The sequence below is a fragment of the Felis catus genome, chromosome A1 (genome assembly GCF_018350175.1).
Source record: "Felis catus isolate Fca126 chromosome A1, F.catus_Fca126_mat1.0, whole genome shotgun sequence".
In the NCBI taxonomy this organism is placed as follows: domain Eukaryota; kingdom Metazoa; phylum Chordata; class Mammalia; order Carnivora; family Felidae; genus Felis; species Felis catus.
The window spans coordinates 157,785,751-157,802,415 of record NC_058368.1 but is presented as its reverse complement, the minus strand read 5'-3'; the positions used below and the strand labels follow the sequence as shown (position 1 = coordinate 157,802,415).

The following is a 16,665-nucleotide window of genomic DNA, read 5'->3' as shown; positions in this document are numbered from 1 at the left end:
CAAAATCCTTGAGGAGACAGCAGACAAAAACCTCTTTGATCTAGGCCGCAGCAACTTCTTACTCTACATGTCTCTGGAGGCAAGGGAAACAAAAGCAAAAATGAACTACTGGGACCTCATCAAAATAAAAACCTGCACAGCGAAGGAAACAATCAGCAAAACTAAAAGGCAACCGACAGAATGGGAGAAGATATTTGCAAATGACATATCAGATAAAGGGTTAGTATCTAAAATCTATAAAGAACTTATCAAACTCAACACCTAAAAAACAAATAATCCAGTGAAGAAATGGGTGAAAGACATGAATAGATACTTTTCCAAGGAAGACATCCAGATGGCCAATCGATTCATGAAAAAATGCTCAACATCACTCATCATCAGGGAAATACAAATCAAAACCACAATGAGATACCACCTTACACCTGTCAGAATGGCTAACATTAACAATGCAGGCAACAACAGATGTTGGCAAGGATGCGGAGAAAGAGGATCTCTTTTGCATTGTTGGTGGCAATGCAAGCTGGTGCAGCCACTCTGGAAAACAGTATGGAGGTTCCTCAAAAAACTAAAAATAGAACTACCCTACGACCCAGCAATTGCACTACTAGGCATTTACCCAAGGGATACAGGTGTGCTGTTTTGAAGGGACACATGCACCCCCATGTTTATAGCAGCACTATCAACAATAGCCAAAGTATGGAAAGAGCCCAAATGTCCATCGATGGATGAATGGATAAAGAAGATGTGGTATATATATATATATATATATATATATGCATGCAATGGAGTATTACTCGGCAATCAAAAAGAATGAAATCTTGCCATTTGCAACTACATGGATGGAACTGGATGGTATTATGCTAAGTGAAATTAGTCAGAGAAAGACAAAAATCATATGACTTCACTCATATGAGGACTTTAGGAGACGAAACAGATGAACATAAGGGAAGGGAAACAAAAATAATATAAAAACAGGGAGGGGGACAAAACCCAAGAGACTCATAAATATGGAGAACAAACTGAGGGTTGATGGAAGGGTTGTGGGAGGGGGGATGGGATAAATGGGTATGGGACATTAAAGGAATCTACTCCTGAAATCATTGTTTCACTATATGCTAACTAATTTGTATGTAAATTTTAAAAAATAAAAAATAAAATTAAAAATGATAAAAAAAGAAAACTTCTAGAAATACTATGTGAATTCAGAAAGGTCACATGATACAAAATTAACATTCAGAAAATCAAGTTCATTTATATGTACAAGTATGAACACCAAAATTATAAATATACAATACCAATTACAATCATTCAAAAAATGACATACTTGTGTGTAAATTTAACACTATAGTACTGTATTGTCTTTGTATTTGTATGATGAAAATGGCAAAATGTTGATTAAAGAAATCAAAGCAGATTTAGATATATGGAAAGACATACTGTGTTCATGGACTGGAAATTGCAACATAGTAAAGATGTTACTTCTTAAATTCATACACAGTTGATCCTTGAACAATGCAGGAATTAGGGATGCTGATTCCTTCCACATACAACTTTTAACTTTCCAAAACCTTAGCCACAAATAGCTTACCATTGATAGGAAGCCTAACCCATAACAAAAAGAGACCATTAACAAATATTTCTATGCTATATGTATTATATACTATATCCTTAAAGTAAACTGGAGAAGAGAAAATGTTATTAAGAAAATCATACCAAAAAAATACAGTTAGAGTACTATACTATCTTTATTAAAAAAAATGTGTTTAAGTGCATATGAGCAGTTCAAACCCATGTTGTTCAAGGGTCAACGGTATAGGTTTAATCCAATTCCCAGACAGAATTTTTATAGATACAGGCAAGCTTATTCTTTATAAAATTTATGTGAAAAGACAAAGAAACTAGAATAGCTAAAAAACCAAAATTTTAAAACAATAATAATGGAGGAGAAATCAATCTACCCAATTTCAAGATTCATTGTGCAGCTACAATGAAAGTGTGTGGTCTTTGTGGAGTGACAGACACACAGATTAACAGAAAAGAATAGAAAACCTAGAAACAGATTCACACAAATATGTCCAGCTGACTTTTGACAAAGGTGAAAAGCAATTTAATGAAAAAAGGAAAGTCTTTTCAATCAATGGTGCTGGAGCTGTTAGACATCTATAGGAAAGTAAATAAATAAGAACTTTGATCTAAACCTCACATTTTATACCAAAATTAACCCAAAATGGATGATGGATTTAAATGTAAAATCTTGTTACCTTTTCTTTAAAAAAAAAAAGTGTATTTATTTATTTTGAGAGCTAGAGCATGAGCACCAGTGGGGGAGGAGCAGAGAGAGGAGGAGAGAGAGAATCCCAAGCAGGCTCAGTGCAGTCAGCACAGAGCCCATTGCAGGGCTCAAACTCACAAACCATAAGATCGTGACCTGAGCTGGAATCAAGAGTTGTACTCTTAACTGACTGAGCCACCCAGGCACCCCTGTTACCTTTTCATTGTTAGTAAAAAACAGGAGAAAATATTTGGGATTGAGGTCTAAGTAAAGAGTTCTTAGGCTTGACACCAAAAGTACAATCCATAAGAGGGAAAACTGATAAATTGGGCCTCACAAAAATGAAAACTTTTGCTCTGCAAAAGACCACATGGGATAAAAAGACAAGCTACATACTGTAAGAAAATATTTGCAAATTATATATTTGGCAAAGGACTGGTAACTAGGGTATATAAAGAACTCTTAAAACTCAACAGTGAAAAAACAAGCCATCCAATTAGAAAATGGGTAAAAGACATGAAGATGTTTATCCTTGTCACAGCACTTGTTTGCAGAAGACTTGAATTTAAAGACTATAAAAATTATATGCAGATATGAACTTCACATGCTGGACAAGAAACCAAAAAAAATAAACAGGCTGTACTTTGGAATTCCTAGTAATGATGTTATTTGGGAGTAAATAATTCAGACTGTTTAGATGCTGAACTAATAAATTATAGGACAATTTCTGTGGGTAGACTAGGGTCTTCCCCATATGGCATTCCCAGTGTCAGTCCCAGGAGGGGTCTGACCTAGAAATGTGGGGACTCTGGAGAATGGCACTTTTACTGGAGAGATGAAAACCTCTCTTCTCCCTTGAAGCTTCTTGGGAGAATTTAAACATTCCCAGACTGAGCTAGCAAGTGAGAAATCATCCCTTTAGTCACCCTGAGACATGGCTGGTCCTAGAAGCTCTGCCATAGATATAAATTATACTTCCCAACATCACTCTGGTCCACTCCCATGTTGGGTGAAGTTTGTGGAAACTTGCAGCCTGGTCTCTGCCGTGTAGAATTAGAAGAACTGGTTTTTGCTTTGGACTGAGTAGCTAAGGGTACAGAAAGGACCCCTGCCTTCCAACACCAGATCGGAAAGATGGTTAAACATCTTTGTACATCAATTTCATAAAAGTCACTGACAACAGAGGCAACATGTGGTAGCTTTGCAGAAATCCCAAATGAAAGAACACACAAGACATGCTCCATCCTGCATATCCTCAAAACGGCACCCTTTGGAACACAGGAAAAGTTGGTGGAACATTTGAGAGTGGTACCAATTTTGAGGCAATCAGGCTGGTCTGTGAGACCAGAGCTCACATCACTTGGGTTATTTAGGGGAAATAAGATAATATTTTGTAGTCATTGGTTGTTGAGGCTGGTACATTTGGGTTTCACTAAGTTAAGAGAAAAGCTCACTCTCCCCTTTTCAATAACACAATGTCTTTTCATTAGAAGCCTGAAATAGCCGGGTTTTTCTCTGCTCTTCCATTCCTTTGAAACCCTACTCATAATTAGCTTCCCACAACTCCTAGGTTTCTTCCACCATTACTCATCATCCTGGTCTATTTGTGTTACAGATTATGATTTTCAACCTCCATTGGCTTCACCAAGGTTAGTACCATTTTGTTATTTTAAGTCCATATTGCTAATCTTTGGGGAACATACCTACTTCTCCCTTATTACTATATTTAGAACTTTCAAGTAAGTCTGATAATCAAGAACAGACGTTCTTAATCTGAGGTCTTGTGGCTATGGAGATGCATGGATAAAATTCAAGCTATCTGTGATTTTGGAGCAGAAAAAAAATCTCATCTTTGTTTTCATTAGCTTCTATTAACTTCTATTCATTAACTTCTATTGAGCATTTCCTATTATTAATGCAAGCAACAAATTACAATGAAATAAATGGAACATAAAAGCTACTTTTATACTGCATTCTAATTGTTTCAAGTATCTCAAAAGTCACTTAATGTTCTTCACTAGTTAAAATTATGGTTGTTATTAGATGTGCCAATAGATCCTATTATATAATATGTTATATCATACATAATATCAAATATATATTATAAATTGAAGAAATATTTTGATAACTATTTCAATCAACATAATTGGTTTCTTCTGTAACCCTATAGTTTTATCCAAAAAAACAAAAAACACCCTTATTCTGGGAAAGGATCCACAAGTTTAACTGTCCAAGGGAATAACAATAGCACAAGAATGATTTAATAGTTTTGGAATAGCCAAATGTCTCTACAACACAATGGCAAAAAACTGAAACCAACCTAAATGCTCAATAACAGAAGATCGGTGAAATAAATTATGATACATACCTAGAGCAGAATATGATGCAGTTACTCAACGTAATATTATAGAACACTGCTTAATGGCATACATGGGTAGGTAACACAACATGTTATATAAAAGAAAAAGTTGTGCATGTGCTTATTTTTTTGTAAATCAAACACATATATAGTGTATTCTACTTATACTACACATATATAGAAAATGGGTGTCAAGACACAAAAAAAAATGCAAAGGGTTATTTACAGATGGTGGGAATTATCGGTCATCTTTCTATTCTACTCATTTGTGAAAATTTTCTATCAACTTATAATTATTTTTTGCATGAAAAATAAATAAAAATTATCTTTCAAAGAAATGAAGTCCTGAGAAACAATCCAAATGAAATGTTAATTTCTACCTTTGATCAGCTGTACATTCATTCATTCAGCAAATAAACTTCAGCTCAGTGGTTAATGTTACAGAATGAATTAATGTTATCTACAGGATCCATTATCATGATGAAAAAAATCTACTGATTTTCATACAAATCATTTAGCAGCTGAACCAGCAAAAATTTTAATTTAATTAAATTTAATAAATTTATAAATAATGTTAATTTATAATATAATAATAATATATAATATAAATTTAAATTAATTTAATGATTTATGAATTTTCTAGGCTGTGGGACCTAAAGTCCAGTCTGTCTTTAGCACAAGTATCAGATATTCATTTCTTTCAAAATTGTGTCCTACCTACCAATAAATAATTTTGTCTTCAGAAAATCCTTTCTGTTTTGTTTTGTTTTTGTTGATTTGAGATTTTGTTTTTCAAGTTTCCTATAACAAATAAAAATAAATTTAGATTCTTATCATACAAATCCTATTAAAAAATAAGCATATTTTTATAACAACATATGTTTCTGAGTTCACAAGGCCCACAACAAAAACTTCTCTTGTTTTCATAATTGTGCCATACTTTAAAATTTGAGTAATTCTGAATCTTACTGTCACTGGAAAAGATATTCAGTTATTTTATTTTTATATCTGGGTGTTAGGAATTCCAAAATGCTACTGAAATAAATATGCCTATCATATTCCTTATATATTAACATTTTGCTAACATGTTATATGATAACATTAGCTGGGAAAAATATACTAAGTTTTAAAAATGCTCCTAACTACAGGTTTAAACCTTTACTAAAGGTTTAAAATACAACTCTTCTAAAATTAGACATTGATCTAACATGAAAGGTGTGAATATAAAGTAATTGGCCTGATATTATTGTTTTTGTTCATAAAAGCACCAGAATTTACATAAGAAATGATGTCATCCCCTCTGAGTAGTCACCTTGGGAGACCACACGCTAACTTCCTTGACATTTGCCTTTGCACACAACAATTTTAGCATCTTTCTTTTGGACTTATCTTTAGTCTGTTCCTTTTTTATTTTAAAGAAATGTCTTCAAAGGCAGCCAAATTTTGTCTTTTAAAGTTGGATGTGATCTTCATCGATAGCTAAAAGTAATCTAGGAGATGGGGCCCTGGATGTACCAGCTAGAATGAAGTAGATATGAAAGAAGGATTGAGGAAACACAGTGTGACACTTTATGTTAGGGGTGATATTCCAAGTATCCAACAAAAGGTATTTCAGGACACAGGCCAATCAAAACAGATGTTACTGGAGCAAGGTCCTGGAGTACAGTAACCAAGATCCAGATAGTAACTTTTTAGTAGCTGGGTTGTGCATTGCTCTAAAGAGTCCTGGAAGACAAAATGTAGCAGTGGGGATAAGTGGGCATTTGGGAGTTTCTGAGCTGTGGCATTTACCAGCCAACAAAGATATTTAAGGTATTTTAATGTCCACTGAATATTCCAAAAAGTGAAGAGGCCACTGCTGTTTCTGTGTGTCTGGGGCATTGACTCTGAAGGCACTACCCAAGTGTTGTTTGAAGGTGTTGAGAGCAATAGTATTGGAATAAATGTGCAGGAAACCAGGATAACTATTTTGAAGGGCATTGCTTATCTGAATATTTAGAGTCTCTAAATTCTTTAGAACAGGCACCATGTCTTTTTCACTTTTTCTCCCTATAACCTAACATATTAGCTTGGCATATGGTGGTTGCTTAATAAATATGTGTTGAGTGAATGGCATGTTTGTTAAAGAAAAATAACTTCAAAATAATATCTCCTATTTAAGACCTTTTACAATTTTTCTTTTTTAAACCTGTAAACTCTTCATTCTATTAGAGATAACTCTATTGTGTTTGTTTATTTATTTATTTTGAGAGAGGGTGAGTGAGTGGGGAAGGGCAGAGAGGGAGAGGGAGAATGCCAAGCACAGAGCCAAACGTGGGGTTCAGTCCCAAGAACCACAAGATCATGACATGAGCCAAAATCAAGAGTTAGACGCTTAACCAACTGAGCCGCCCAAGCGCCCCTATTGGAGATAATTCTACAAATTGCTTTAAAGAGAGAAATCTATCAATATTTCTTTCTGACTCAAAATACTTTGGATAGCTGCCTAATTCTCTCTGGAAAGCAGTCCTTTTTATTGCTCCTCTAATTTTTCACATGAGTTTAAAAGCCACAGGTAAATGGGAACCTGTCTCTAACTTCTTGACCTTCCTATCATTTCTAGACACAAAGAATTTTCCTTTCAGCAGATAGGACTTGAGGCTTTCTCAAGGCTAGAGTTGCTATACCATGCTGTCAAATATTTACAAGGCTATGGGTATCTCGTATTATGTACTTAATGCATCATTTGCTTCTCCTAACATCCCCTTTTATGCTGAGAAAACTGGGTTGTGGAGAACCTACGCAACTTCTCCACATTTGCACAGTTAGTAAGTGGTGAAGATACGTTCTGAATTCAGGCAACTTGATTCCAGAATTGAGCACCCTTGACCAACACAATATAAGAAGGAACAAGAGCTTATTTACCATTAATCAACATGGTAGAAATTGAAGGATTTCCCATACCTTAGAGCTCTCATTGACTAAAAAAAGTAGGTTTAGGAAGGGAGATTTCATTTTACATACATTTTATAAGTGATACTGAACACATATGATGTTGAGGAACTGTTCTAGGTTCTAGGAGGGCAGGAAAGAGACCCAGTCTCTTACTGGTTTTAAATATAGTACCTAGAAACTTACTCAAGTCTTCTAGGGCTACTTTTTTCATTACTCCAAATGGGGAGGGAAAAAAAAAACTGAACTCCTGTGTTCAGTTTGAATTTTGGATCCTAAGCAATAAACATCCTTGATGAATTGCATAATAGACATATCTCTAGAGGGGAGGACATCTACTGTTTTCTTCCTTCTGGATTCCCTGGGTGAATATCTGATCACCTTTGACACCCTATGCTTATAAGAATAGCAACAGAGGAAGGAGGAGGTGGAGGTCACAGTGAAACATATAGACTGTGTGGAACACAGGTACCATATGATCATTCCATTAATGTGGGCAGCATTTTTCCGTTACTCTGGGATTACCCTGTATAATGATGGTATTCAGAGTCAGTTCCCCACAGGCTAATTATTTCATATATGAATTTTAGGTTTTAGGAGGCATTTCAAGTTATACGGTGGCCTTATGTATTATCATAATTTGGAATAATAGAAACATTAACTTTGTACCTTCCTTGAACGATTAAGCTGTACTTTAAAGGGAGGTTAATAAATAACCAACGAGAATGCTACTAAAGAACTAAACCATGAATAGTAACCTGTACTAAATGCCTTAAGCAAGCTGAAAAATATAAGAAAACCCTTTTTATTTTATTTTTTTAAATGTTTTTATTTATTTTTGAGACAGAGAGAGACAGAGCATGAGCAGGGGATGGTCAGAGAGAGAGGGAGACACAGAATCCCAAGCAGGCTCCAGGCTCCGTGCTGACAGCTCAGAGCCCGAGGCTGGGCTCGAACCCACAGACTGTGAGATCATGACCTGAGCCGAAGTCGGACGTTCAACCAACTGAGCCACCCAGGCACCCCAAGAAAACCCTTTTAACCATAAAGTATCTAAGATGTGCTGTAAGATTGGTCTTTTTTTTTTTAATGTTTATTTATTTTTGAGACAGAGAGACACAGCATGAGCAGGGAAGGGGCAGAGAAAGAGGGAGACACAGAATGTGAAGCAGGCTCCAGGCTCTGAGCTGTCAGCACAGAGCCCAACGCAGGGCTCGAACCCACGAACTGTGAGATCCTGACCTGAGCCAAGTCAGACGCTTAACCGACTGAGACACCCAGGCGCCTCTAAGATTGGTCTTTTATAAGTGGAGTTGGTGACTCCATCTCATGTCTGCCCTAAGATTTCAAGGTAAAATAAGAGTTACTAACAACAACAAAACAGTTCTTTTCCATTTTCCTCTAAAACTCAAAATTATCAATATTAAAGTCATCCTAATGTTCTCAATTATTTATTTTTAATTATTTTTTATTCTATGATGAATAGCCTTAAATCTCCGTTTTGAAACAAAGTACAATATAAACTTAAAAAGAAAAGCAAACGGGGCGCCTAGGTGTCCGCTCAGGTCATGATCTCACAGTTCCAGTTCATGAGTTTGAGCCCCGCATTGGGCTCTGTGCTGACAGCTCAGAGCCTAGAGCCTGCTTCAGATTCTCTGTTTCCCTGTCTCTCTCTCTGCCCCTCCCCTGCTTACACTCTGTCTCTCTCTCTCTCTTTCTCTCTCAAAAATAAAATAAGACATTAAAAAAAGATCAGACAAATACATAGGTAAATCATAATCAGGATATTTCTTTCTTTCACCTGAAGATTTGATCTGTGGTAAACTAAAATTTTCTTTGGGAGAGATCATGTTTAAGTGACATTATATCACTATGATGTGAAAGAGTGCTTGACTAACAGCATATTTATCTATAAAATAAAAAGTGAGATATGCCAGCCTTTTCTGAGAGCCAAACGTGCCAGAACTTTCCCTTGTTCTAATTTTGGCCCAAGAACAAACAAGAACCTTTAAAAAGCACCAAAAGCTTTGTCTTTCAAAAGCAAAATGTTGAGGTACATCCATCTTCTACCTTCTGGGAGATAAATCATGTTTAAATCTAATATTTGAAAGAAACCTCTCCCTCAGACTCTTATTATACTGCAAGGCAAATAATCAAGTTAGTCATCCAGTAGTCACATAACCCATAAGAATAACATGTTAAAGGAGTTTTGTCAAAGGTATTAGAGAAAACCAGCCCGTTTGTCTCATGGATTGTTTTTGATTTTTCTGATCCTTTAAACTTCCTCTCCTGTGTTTCAGTCAGATCATCAGATCAATAATACCTGATGCTCAAACCTTGAGATTTCAGGCTCAGGAGTGATATAGCACATGCAAAATAGGCATTGCAACACACAATTGGGCTTTGTGGAAACTATGGTGTAATATCCTGAAAAAAAATAGTTCCAAGTCATAAAAATGCAGTGCACTGACCCCCTGGAGAGAATTGTGTCCACGGGTCAGGGAACGACGTCTGTTGTCCAACACCCTCACCCCACGTCTGAGCCCTTGTGCTCCATGTGGTTTTTCCCTCAGGGATCATTATTGGGTTTCATAATGATTAGTTTGTGTATGAAAAAGGAAAGCTCAAGACTATAATTTCATACATACTTAAAAAAAGCGTATAAAGAAAATTCAGTAGTGAGACAAGTAATCTCCTGGAGCCTGCTGTGACCAAAAGTCTACCTGCGAGAAGGCTGAGCTGATAAATGAGTGTCTCTACATGTATGGGGACAAACCACAGAGAGGAAAGCTTTGTGTCCCTTTGGCCTAGGGAGCTCTGCTCTCCTAGTTCCCCACCCTTTCAGACACAAGGAGAGCACCCACAGAGAAATGGAGAGCAGCTGTTACAGCAAATGAGTATTAGGGCCATCAGAATCAGAAATTTAGTGACAAAAATAGGGGGAATATTTCTTTTAATTTTGGCAACCACATACTTAAAGAAATACTTTTTGGTAAAGGTGTAAGTGAAGGGTAGATTGAGGAAAAGTGGAGCTGAAAGCAAGGCCTGGGGGTAAAAAGTGCATCAAGCAGAGAGGAACGGGAGGAGGAGGAGTTAAAGCCACATCAGGAGTTAGAGAGGCAGGTGCGCATACCTGGTAAAGGTTCTTCAGCCTTACACATGCAAAGTCTCCTTTCCCTGCAGATTCCCAAGTCATCTCACCTGGAGAGGAAGCATAACCTAGAGAGTAGAAAAACCTGGCTGTAAATCCTGGGTTAGCCCCTCACTCTCTGTGGGACACTGAGCCAATCACTTACTAGTTCTGCACCTTAGTTTCCTCATCTGTGAAGAGGAATAACTATAGGAGAATTAATCCAAGAAAATACCTGCAACATTGCTTGACACATAGCTTAAGAAATGTTAGATTTTATATTATATATAGATATATATATAATATAGAATACAATATAATATAGAATATTATAAATATAATATATATATTATATATATAATATTCTATATTATATTATATTGTATTCTATATTATATTGTATTCTATATTATATTATATTATATTATATTATATTATATTATATTATATTATATTATATTATTATTTTATTATATTATCAACAGCCATGTCAATATAATTTCCCTTCCAAAACAAACGTGTTCAAAACACGTTGCATCCCCTCCAGCTGTACTTAAGACATAACAAAAAGGAAAGGTAACTTCCTCTTTTTCCCTTCTTTTAGTAGAATAAACTAAGGAGTTTTCTATATTTTTATTTGTATTCATCTCTGTATTCCTCTACATACAAAAAGTAAATCCTTCAAAACAACAGCATAAACATTAACATCCTTGTGTCTCATAGAGTAGACAGCTTACTAGGGGAGAAGTAGGAGCCTGTGTTCCTTTGGGAACAGAAAATTAAGTGGTAGAAACTGAGAAAGAGACACCTGTGGAAAGAAGAAAGGAAATGGCAGAAACAACTGGAGATTGGTCTCTGGATTTTTACTGGGATGGATGCCATTTGCCTTGATAAACACCAAATTGTCCTGCCCAGTCATCTAACATAGTGAGTCTCAACTGAAGATGGTAGTAGGCTAAAAGCTGAGAAATGAAACTAGCGATAGTGCTGGACATATGATCATCAGCCTGAAAGATACAAGTTCAGGTTCAATCAGGTTGTAAAAGTCATATTTGTGCCCTTCTTGACTGAGAATGTCTGTTGAAAAGGGTATATATGTGATTTTCATATACAACCCCTCAGTTGAAAGCTTTAACAAGCAGTCATCACCTTTAGACTGAACTAACACAACAGCCTTTGAGCTAGTCTTCCTCATTTCACTATTAACCTGACTGTGGTCCATTCTCTACACAGACCCTGAGTTATCTTTGTAAAATATGAAAGTATATCAATCTCTGATTAGAAACTCTCAGGCAATAAATTCAAATTCCTACCATAACCTGTGAGATCTTGCCTTCTCTGGCCCTTGTCTTCTTTGTAAACTTCTTTTGTACTATCCAAGTTTTCATTAAATAGTGCTACACTTGCATCTCAAGTCCCCTTTTTATTATGGCCTCAGTGCCTTTGCACTGGCTATTCTCTCTCCCTAGAGCTCTTCTCTCACAGCTGTTCACAGTGACCAAGTCACCGCAAATATCACTCCCATTTCCAAACTACTCCATCTAGAGAAGGGACCCCCAAAATTCTCTGATCCAATTTAAGTTTCTTTATAGCACTTGTCACTAGATAAACTTTTTATGTATTTTTCTGCAAGTTTATCTCTTTGTCCTTATCATAACACAGCATCATGAGAACAGGAATCTTGTTATATCCAACATTGCGCCCGGAGTAAATTGTTAGCTTCTACTAGACTTTTGTTGAACACATAAATGAACAATATGCAAATAGAGCCTAGATGCTAAAAGAAGAAAAGGTACATGTGTCTATGAGAATATATTTCTAAAGGATTGAAAGATTCAAAAGATATTAGGAAAATGATATCTCAGGGATTAGACCTTCAAAAACTTTTGAGCAATGTTTATATATCCAATTGATTAATGGCCTCTGTCTAGTTTCTTATGCCTATAATTCAGGACCTAGCCTCCTGTCAACATTTGAAAGCCTTTTAGATAATCTATATGGAGAAGCTTGGGATAGAAACTCAACAAAGACAACAATCCAGATCAGAAGTGCAGACTCTAAAAATAAGTAAGAAGAACTTTGGGCCTGATAATTCTACTAAGACTCAATCTATAGCAGAATGAAATATTCATGAAAATAAAAAAATATTTTAAAAAATGTCCAATGAAAATCCTCTTTCATAGAAATAAACATATATTTAATGCCATTTTAAGCTAACATGAGATTTGAGACTGGAAATAAGTCATTGATCTTGTAAATAAAAATTTTGGCACAAACACAGTATCTGGAAAGTTTACATATCTATATTTCATAATTAGGTTCATGACTTATTTTCCTCATGTGAGGCTAATTCCTCTTCGACGCTCAAAGCAAATCTTGTTTTAAAAACAGGTCAGTGTTCTCAGTTTGCACTGATGTTCAGATAACTAGTTGTTTCAGACATAACTTTTAAGTAGCCAATACTAAAGTATGTGATATTAAGTGTATATTCAAATATTGATGCCATAACAAAATGCTAAGACTCTGGTGTTTACTTCATCTGATTGTTTTCTAAGGCTGTAGGCAATTTAACTCAGAATTTTCTGAGAGGCCTTTTAAACATGAAGATTCATGAACCCACTTCATAAAGTTTTGTTGCTATAGATCTGAGATCCAGGAATCTGTATTTGTTTAAAGGGCTTCCAAGGTGTTATGGAGACCTGCCAGGCTTAGAAAATAGTGATTTTAACCCAGCCTCCAACTAGGATGAGAACACTTTCATACACATTACTTGTTATTCAGATATGTTCTGAGTTCTTCTGGAATGGGCAATCTCATCTCCGTGTAGTTTGTTCACCTTTATTGGAAAGGTCTGATTGTCAGAAAGCTTTTGATTACATTAAACTGAAATGGGTCTGCCAGTGATTTCCTCACATAGGTCTAGGGCTGCCCTCTAGCATAACAATGGTTATTATACACCAAAGCCCTTCATACATTTTAATATAGCTTTCAGGTCCACACAAGTTTTTCTTCTACTGCTGAACAATCAGCTTCCACAAACAATTACTCACAGATCCTTTAACATCCAAGGTACCCCTGTGTCCCCCACCATACCATCCATATTCTCTTTTCAGAGCCTTCCCCTCCACCACTGTCAGATCTAGAGTCCTTAAAACAACTATGAACCACTTGACCCTGCATAGCAATGCAGCAACATGTTACCAGAGATCATAGGGAACTGAAACATTTCTTATACTGTTGGTTCTCAAATGCTGATATACCAAATGATGCCACAATGTGAGGACATTGTCACCAGTCCTTGATGAAATGAGAAAAGTGACTAAGTTCATTCACTCTAAAAGACTGTACTTTTTTCTCATACTATATCCCGCTCCAATCCTTTTAAAATTTAATGTTTTTAATGGAACAATAAGGGTCATTGGTTGGTTGGCTGGTCTGTTCTACTAGAAAGTCAGCTATCCTAGGTTGATGAGCCCCATTTCTTTAAAAGTTGTATTGTCCATAAAGACCAAAATCTGGGAACCACTGCCCTAGCTTTGCCTCCCTTGGTGACATACTAGTAATCTCCAATCCAACTTTTGTTACTAGAACACTAACCACATCACAAGCCACAGTGCCTCACAAGTCATTAGATCATTAGAATCAATGGAGTTTTATGAAAACACAGATTTCCAGGGCACACCATCAGAAATTATGGTTCAGGAAGTCTGAGGCCCGGTATCTGCATTTTTAAAGGTCCCCAAATGATCCTGCTGATCATCTAGGATTAGAAAGCTCTTTCATGATGTGCATTTATTCAATGGCTCTTTTATGTATTTATAACTTAATATCACCAGGAAGCAGGGTTGATTAAGAAAGCAGGAGTCTGGTCAAGTGTATTAAAGCAGCCAAGCAGATCTTGATATATAAATATTTAGCCTGCTCCCTCCTTAGGTATGAACACATCTGCAATTGTTATCCTTCCTTTCTTTTTTAGCCTTTCCCTTATCAGGACAGATTCTTTGGTTTAGGTTTAGACCTACTAGCTCTACCTTCCCAACTCCACCCAATAAACTGACCCAAACACCTTGGGTCATATCAAGATTCCTACTAAAAAGTAGTGCCAAGAATTGGATATAATATTAATACATAATAGTCCCCTTAATATGGACTCTTAACCAAACTCTGTTAATATAGCTTCAGATCACCTTACCTTTTATAGAGGCAGCCACACACTAATGTTATTTAAGGTTTGGACCAATCCATACTATCTGGTTCCACCTGAATTCAAAGAAGTTCTCCTTCATTCATTACAACTGATGCTTACAAATACAACACTTCAAGTTATAAATTTTTTATCACATTTCCTTCAGTATATTTTCAACAGATATCATTTTCAATTCTAATTTTACCATCCAACATATTCTCTTTTATAGAGAGTAATGGGCCTTATGTAAAGTTGAGAAATACAACATCTTAGCTGTCGTTCAAATAACTGATGACATGTTTTTCAACAGAGATAGCAGAAAATACAGTGAATCTTGTTGATTCTGCTTGGAAGTAGCAAATGTCACCCCTCACATTCCATTGACCACAGCAAGACACAGCCAAGCCTGACACTGATGGGGTGGGAATTTTTGAAAACTAGGGTCATATGTACCTTTCTCCATTCTTTTGAATTTTTTCCTCTGTTCTCCAAAATTTCTCAAAGAATATGGTAGCACTATGATGATATCAATGAGATTGTTTATTTCCTAAAACATAATTTGTCAGGATCTGGGAATTTGAATTCATCTAAAATGTTTGTTATCATTAAACTCCTCTCATTGTATATATCATTGTATATATCAATGACCTCTTAATGCAATGGTCCCTCAATGGTACCAGCTTAAAGATCATTCTTCTTGGTATAGACAGAAGAAAACCGGATGTGTAGTGTTTTCTTTTAACATGATACCATCATTCTCAAGCAATGGACCTATAATTTTCATCTATCTATTGCTCTGAAAATAGCACTGAAATTTGCTGCTGCTGTCTCTAGTGGTTTTTGTGAGCCTCAGCTAATCTTTGGCTTTAACTCTCTTGAAATTTTTATCCTAGTCCCTTGTATTCCCCTTAGTTATGCTCTCCCACCCACAATTTACACAGATATCTTCCAGATTTATCAGACAAGTTCTCTACCTGCAAATATGCCAGGTTCTCTACTGCCTCCCAATTTTCTTTCCATTGAGAAAATTTTGAATTATGTGCCAGAATTTCATAATTCAACCTTCCTCATCACCATAGAATTACACTCATTTTTTGAGTCTCTTCTGGAAAATGTCTATTTTTTAAGAAAATATGTAATCAGCTTTTATTTGATACTCCACCTTCCTTCTATCAAGGGTTTTAATTTTTATTTTTTTCATCATGACAAGTGTACTCTATAATCCCCATCCCCTTCCCCCATGTTCCCACTCCCCTCCCCTCTGATAAACATCAGTTTATTCTCTATAGTTAAAAATATGTTCCTTGGTTTCCCTCTCTCTTTCTCTCTCTCTCTCCCTCTCCCTTTTCCCTTGCTCATTTGTTTTGTTTCTTAAATTCCACATATGAGTGAGGTCATATGGTATTTGTCTTTCTCTGAATGATTTATTTCACTTAGCATTATACTCTCTAGCTCTATCTATGTTGTTGCAAATGGCAAACTTTCATTCTTTTTTAAGGCTAATAGTCCACTATATGTATATACCACTCTTCTTTATCCATTCATCTACCGAGGGACACTTGGGCTGCTTCCACAATTTGGCTATTGTAAATAATGCTGTATTTGGATGCATGTACCCCTTTGAATTACTGTTCTTGTATTTTTTGGGTAAATATCTAGTAGTGTAATTCCTACATAATAGGGTAGTTCTATTTTTAATTTTTTGAGGTTTTCTTAATGGCATGATACTAAGAGGCAATATAACATAAAGGTTAAGAACTCAGTCTCTGTGGTTGAAATTTGAATCT

At 35.9% G+C, this 16,665-nt stretch overlaps 1 long non-coding RNA gene across 9 annotated transcripts in view; it reads right to left on the bottom strand.

Annotated features, from left to right (window-relative positions):
• Positions 1-16,665, bottom strand: part of LOC111561730 — a 414,779-nt gene that overhangs the window by 117,529 nt on the left and 280,585 nt on the right. For 8 of the 9 annotated variants that reach the window (XR_006583250.1, XR_006583244.1, XR_006583247.1 and 5 more), the window contains 2 exons: positions 10,696-10,781; positions 5,353-5,432 (listed from right to left, as the gene is read on the bottom strand). The exons of the other annotated variant lie outside the window; for it this stretch is intronic. This is a non-coding gene — a long non-coding RNA (uncharacterized LOC111561730). The remainder of the gene's footprint in view (positions 1-5,352; positions 5,433-10,695; positions 10,782-16,665) is intronic. 9 annotated transcript variants of the gene reach the window in all.